The sequence below is a fragment of the Cephus cinctus genome, unplaced genomic scaffold (genome assembly GCF_000341935.2).
Source record: "Cephus cinctus unplaced genomic scaffold, Ccin1 Ccin1_scaffold0123, whole genome shotgun sequence".
NCBI lineage: Eukaryota > Metazoa > Arthropoda > Insecta > Hymenoptera > Cephidae > Cephus > Cephus cinctus.
The window spans coordinates 1351000-1357494 of record NW_014332857.1 but is presented as its reverse complement, the minus strand read 5'-3'; the positions used below and the strand labels follow the sequence as shown (position 1 = coordinate 1357494).

The 6495-nt window shown below is 40.6% G+C and overlaps 2 long non-coding RNA genes across 4 annotated transcripts; both read right to left on the bottom strand.

Moving 5' to 3' along the window:
- Window positions 1-1677: 1677 nt before the first annotated feature.
- LOC112493634 lies at window positions 1678-2144 on the bottom strand. Its single transcript, XR_003058132.1, has 2 exons — window positions 1873-2144; window positions 1678-1784 (listed from the first exon to the last, which is right to left on the bottom strand). It is a non-coding gene; the product is annotated as an uncharacterized LOC112493634 (long non-coding RNA).
- Window positions 2145-3016: 872 nt separating this feature from the next.
- LOC112493633 lies at window positions 3017-6495 on the bottom strand. Of its 3 annotated transcripts, none has more exons than XR_003058129.1 (6): window positions 6375-6495; window positions 5984-6127; window positions 5851-5930; window positions 5366-5598; window positions 4542-5241; window positions 3017-4466 (listed from the first exon to the last, which is right to left on the bottom strand). It is a non-coding gene; the product is annotated as an uncharacterized LOC112493633 (long non-coding RNA). The 3 variants fall into 3 exon arrangements; XR_003058128.1 differs by having other exon boundaries at window positions 4542-5273; window positions 5851-5926; XR_003058127.1 differs by having other exon boundaries at window positions 5851-5926.

Below are 6495 nucleotides of genomic sequence, written 5' to 3'. Positions count from 1 at the left end.
AAAAGCTCGAGCCTGGCGCGCCATTTGTAAGTTGTATTAACGTTGACCGTGGACAAAAAGCTCTCGCCTACAATTCATCCGCTGATGAGCTTAATCTAGATAAATAGAACTTGGCTGTACCGACAGAGTAGCTGAGCCTGAGAGCTGGATGGACAGAGGGTCGGCTTGACTAATCTCCCATTGCCGCTGCTAGCAACATCAGTGGCCTCCACTCTTCCATCCAGAACGACCATCGAGATCTCTCTTGCTCTTTTTCCTTCTCTCTCTCTCTCTCTCTCTCTCTCTCTCTCTCTCTCTTTCTCTCTCTCTCTCGTTCACCATTCCCTCCAGCCTAATCTCTCTTACTCTCTCTCACTCCTTCCAACCGGCTCTTCTCTCCCTCATCCCCTAAGAAGTAAATTACCCTTCGCGCTTTAGATTACATTTCCAGGCTTTCCTCTTGAATGTGACTAATTTAATTGCGGCAGATCCCATCCGGATAGTTACGTTTGACATGTGTAATCTAACCGTTTTATCTATCATTAAACCTCAATTCCATACGAGTCCTTATCAATTTTTTAAACTTTTCTAAGGCTTTACGGTGTCTCCAATTCAATTCTGTACACCCTGTATAATTTTGACTCATTCAAGCAGATTATTGTCATATCCCAATTACCTGCAGTAAAATTCGTGACGTCAAAATTTTTTGTTAATAATTAAGAAAATTTTTTTGCAATTTATAATAAAAATAATTAGCCATTTTTTGTTGTATCTTGCGATTCCTAAATCTTGACTCCAGTTGTTTCCTTACTAGTTGTAAGTTTACCGTGCACCATTTCTGTATGACATTGCTGAGCTAACTGGTAAAAGTCTTTCAGAGTCGCGCAAAAGAGATTCGGCGCGCAGCAGCAGCGGCTCCACGGCTCGAAATTGAATTGGTGGTACCGTAAGCGGGGTTACTCCACTTCGACGATGTTTACGCCGTTGTTTGCGAACTTGTTAGCTTCCTGGTAATGCATACAGTCGGTTGGCTAGAGTCAGTTTAGTTTCAGCGAGTACTTCTCGACCTCGAGCACACAATTCTATTCGTGTTAACATAATGATATTGCTAATTTATGCATCGGCGCTCTCGTTACCGGCTCACCCCACCACCACGGCAAAGGGGGGGTGCCCTCTCCCACCCTTTTACGCCCCCTCCCTATCTGTTACTAATTAAGCGTTGTAAAGCGGATATCCGGCGTGATAGTACGAAATGCGAGCGGAATACGTAAACGTAGAAATTAACATTGGAAACGTGGCGACATCTATCGACGAGTTAATCGGATTTATTTCGTAAACATTGCTGGATCCACTTTGCGATTAAGAAAATATTGATTCTGAAGATAAGGTTTGATTTTCAACATTTTTAGTAAAATCGAATCTACAACGAATGATAAAAAGAAGTCAAAGTGAATAATGCACTCACATTCGTTAATACGTAATGCGGACTTATGGTCGGATGGAATGCATCAGTGCCGGAGGCGGCATGAATTGCAGAACTCAAAATCACGTCGAGTGAGTGAATAGCCGCCATTTTGCTCGGGTCGAGTGCTTGAAAGCTTCTTTGCGTGTGGAGAGTTGATTTTCAAATAAAGCGACTTCTCATAGTGACTCACCGCGTTGTTCGGGTAGGTTAGGGTATTTGTGAATTGGACGAAGTGATTTTTAAGTAACTTTTTTCGTCTTTAGGAACGCCGATGATGAAGATACATGGCCCGTGAAGGTCGATAAGCATCGACGATCATCAGTGAGAATCAATGTAGACCCTTGACGTGAAAACAAGGCCGTATTATAAAGTTCGTGAAAAAAGCTCAATGTTTTTATATCTACCCAAGCATTTTTATCATTCCTTACTCCCTCTCTCCGCACTGAAACCCATTTGAAAGTCTGACGTCGATTATTGTCGGTGTTACGCAACGGTGGGGGATGCTGAAATCCAATTGGACCATGACGTCACTGGCGCCCACGTGAAACAGCTTAAGCGCTTTAGCAATTTGCAAAAACGTCCAGGCACGCTGCGTAGAAACTTTCCACGCTCCACCTCTTCCGAACCTCGGATCGCCATCTTCTTTCGTGACTTTTGCGTCCCGACGTCGACACCCGTTTCTTAATACCGACGAAGAAAAAGCTTCGAGGACTCCGTATCCTATCGAGTTCCTCTCCGTTCTTCGATTCCCAACGAGAATCTGATAAGAGACAAAAATCTCCGTCAGAATTCACCAATAAATGCATTACGTGTTATTCTCGAACGAACTTTGAACGTCGACCGCAGCGCCACCGCGGCGAGACTGGTAACTAAATTCTTCGTAACGCCCTACTACGTGTTGAACACTCTATGGTCGATTCTTCCTTTTTCTTTCTTTCTACGCCATATTCAATGTTCTGCGAGAGAAAAAAGAAGTTTAATAACGATTCACGTATGATCCAATTGAAGTAACTTGACAGCTATGTACGTACGAATTGACAATGAGCGGAAATCTAACAGCCGGTAATTGTCATCATGCGAGACTGATCACCGCATATAAACAAGATCAGAAGCAGATGTCACTGGTTAACCCGTCTATGTAATCACAATGTACGTACATACGTATCCCGCGACGTTCTACCTATATACAATAGCCGCTGGAGTATAGTATATGCTATCGCGGTATGTACTGTACCATATACTAAGTGTATACGTCAGTAGTGGAGATTCTGGTGTGGTCATGATTCCACGCATCTGGGACATGCACACTTGGAATATCCAAGGAAACAATCCGACTTGACTTAACATATCCGAACTGTCATTCGACACTCGAACAGTTCGAACGGCCTAACAATTATCGTTGCCTACTTATTTTAATTAACTTCACGCAAAATTAAGTGTGAATGAAAAATCTCTCTCGTTCACTGGCAATCAGTTGGGGATAATTAGTCGTTTAATGTATTCACTGTTTTAATTAAAGGCGTGTCCGCGTACTCATTTATTTTTAATTGTTTCCAAACTAATGAGGAATGTCGAACATGACGTAACGGAATATTCTAACTTTTCATTGTCGGGTAAAAAAATTTTTTTTATTTACAAAGAACACCTTTTCTACCTACGATCTAAATTAATTACGTGAAATACTTAATAAATAGGTTTTTTTGAGTATATGTGTATTTTTACCGTAATATATATCTATATATACTTCTTCGAGATTACGCAATTAATTATCCCGACTCTTTCTTCGTTATTTCGATTGGGATCGTAATTTCTCCTCGGCGACCTTCTGACCTCAATTGCCCGGACAAGATGGCCGCACGAAATCTTTAGTACATTTTTCAAGATCACGTAATTGAAAAAGTCAACCTACTCGCGTTCTTGCGACGTGCCGTTATCTCTCTTTAATTTGTTTTTATGTAAATATCGAAGAAACGTCAGTACGCCGGAAACAACTGATACCCGTAGATATACGTTGCTTTAAACGATACACGGAATATGTAAATCAACGAGGATACGTATCAGAATTATATCCGATATCGAATTGGAATACAGTGACATATTTTTTGTTCTATTAGCCAAAGATAAATGGAGTTTCGTTAAAAAAAATATATGTATACGTAATTTATAACGTTTCCTTCCTTACAATTAATTTTAGACTTCCCACAACGCTAATATAACGGAATATAATTTTACCGTAGATTCATTGATATACAAGTATACTCGCAGAGCATGCCGTGCCAAGTCTCGCGAATATTATACAAAATATATGCATCTCATATTTATACAAATTTTTTACAGTCCAGTACCGCACGTATAAAGAGATATAATAAAAAGCTCATTTTCACGAGACTTAACCACGCAGCCACCGTACCTCTCGCCAGTCCTTTCATACGTTTAACATTCTTCTACTAAGAGACAATAGACGTAGAAATATTAACGGTTAAACTATATCCATGCAATTTTTATCTACGATCCTGAACGCGTTGACACGACGGGAAATTCAAAAAATATATAAAAATGCACATTCGTAGGGCAGCGGGTATGTATAGACGTATATAATATATATACACACACGTCTACAGTGCTTACGATGCATGGAGCAAGAGTCAGTAGATACAGTGCATCATCGATCAGCCAGAAGAGGTAGCGTTAGTAGCAGAAACAGGCAGTATAGGATCTGGGTGAGTGAACGATGGAATGACGTCAGGGATAGGGCTGGGAGGGAGCTAGAGTTTGGTTCGAGTCAGTGTGCACGGTTTGATCAACTGGTCTGCCGGCCCTATTTCCTCTTACTATCAGGAGGAAATTGCTACTTCATCAGCTGGACTAGTGCGAAGATTAATGCCCGTCGCTGTCTTGCCATTTGCACGCTCAGCGTTGTCAGCCACGCCGCCATCGTTTCTCTCTCAAGTTCGATCTCATTCCTGTTCCCTGGTATAGCCGTATCGTAGCGAGAGGACACCCGGAAAATCCCATCGATATCCTGAGAAAAAAGAAAAAAAAATAATGACACTCCGACGCCATCAAACACGCCAACGACCTTTGAGCATTAGCATACCTCGATATACAGAGCTGGGGATACGTAGAAGGGACGCGTTGCTATTGACGTTGAGCAATTCGGCCATGTTACGAATTTCGAAATACCAAGGTAATTGTCAGTTGCAGTGAATTTGCTTTGAATCGTGCGACTCGCAGTTCATTTATACCGCATGAATCGGTTGATTGGAGGTTACTGTAGGAAGTGTCGACGCGTCGCTCAAACGTGGAGAATGAGTTGTGGCTTGCGCATGCGCACAAGTGACGACTACGCGAATCAAGCGAGTGTCTTTGCAGCTGATTAATGGCGGACGCGATCTTCGAATTGTGTTGGATATTTAATGTGAAGTCTTTTCTATCGAAATTTTATATGCGTTGAACATGGTATCTGACGGATGTGTAAATGTTTTTATGGTTTGACGAACGTATTATAGTGTTTCTTTTTTTTTGTAAATACTGATTCAGTATACGATTTCTTGAGAGCCAATATTGCTCTTCTGGATATTAACTCGGAAATCCATTCTTTCTTGCCATCCAGCTTCTCATTCTTTTTCGGCTTCTCCAGGGACAGGAAAAGACGGCGGATGGGTGGTGAAGGGTGAGTCGGGGGAAGCGCGTTCACCTGAGAGTAGTTTCGGAAAGTTCTACTCCATAAAATAGCTCGTTGAAGAGAAGAAGGTTCGCTTCGCAAAGAGGCTCGAGAAAAGAAGCCCGTGGCCCACCTGAGAGAGTAACTCTTTTTCATAAAAGCAGTCTGTAGGAAAGTAGGTCTTTTATTTTTCTTCGTATTTAATTAACCACGTAATAATACAAGAGGCAAATTGTTTATGAATATAGAATAGCTACCTTGGTGCAAAAGTAGAGAAGAGCAGAGGCGAGTGGCTTGTCGAAAGGTAAAATTCACAAGATAGGAAAAGAAGTTTTCTTGTCAAGTTATTCTGTGTATAAGAATGGCACTGGTAGATGGCGGCACTGGCGGACATCACGTGAACTTTTTTTTCACTGACTTAGCACTTGTTAACGTATAAACAGAGACTTCTACTGACACTAGAAATCTATTTCTTGACGTCCCTTTAAATCTGATGTAGAATGTTATTAAATTGTAAAAAAATATTGTCGATTTTAAACAGCTGATTGATAAGCTAACACTTTGTAAACGTTGTGACGCTGATATACACTGAATTGTTGGAATAATCGGATAATGCACTGGATAGTAATACAGTGGCTGTTGTTCGTAGTTGTCAGGTAATTGAATACGACCGATTATTGATTTTTGCCTGGTAGCTGAAATTCGCTATTAAAACATAAACAGCATAAATATAATCGCGTACCTGTAGTGCCGCTACATCAGCAATGGGTTTTTGAAGTATCGGCCGACGCAAAGTGGTAGAAGTTAAATAGAGTAACCTAGCTAGAGATGAACCACGTCAATAATGAAGTTTTCTAATTATAGTCTAGTTTTACCGTGTTAGTTAAACTTCGGTTTCTCGTAAACTGAAGTTATACAGTCACTGTCGACAAACTTCGTAGTTCGTAACGTAAGCCCGGTCGTCCAATATGCTACAAATTATCCACTCACCGCTTGACCGCTTGACAGAAGGAGATAACCTAAAAAAAAAAGTTCAAATTTTTCAAATACTTAACCTACCAAACGAAAATTCAAATGAAAATATTACACCACATTCGTTATCTGATTGTAGCAAAGTTTTACTCAGAAATATTTCACAGTTATTCTCAACGGTCATTTACAGGGGCGTAGTAAGTCTGGCTACTTTTAAATTACAGATTTATATCCAACATCAAGAAAGTAGCTCAATTTTAGTGAAAAAAAAAAAAAGAATGAACAGAATCTTACCAGAGTAGTAAAAGTACTTAAGGAGTTTAATAACGTGCAATGTTTTTCTCTGAAAAATCCGCCATTAGGTATTCTGAAACCGCATTGAGAAAGAGCCCTGAAGGTTTGTGCTAGGCCTTCG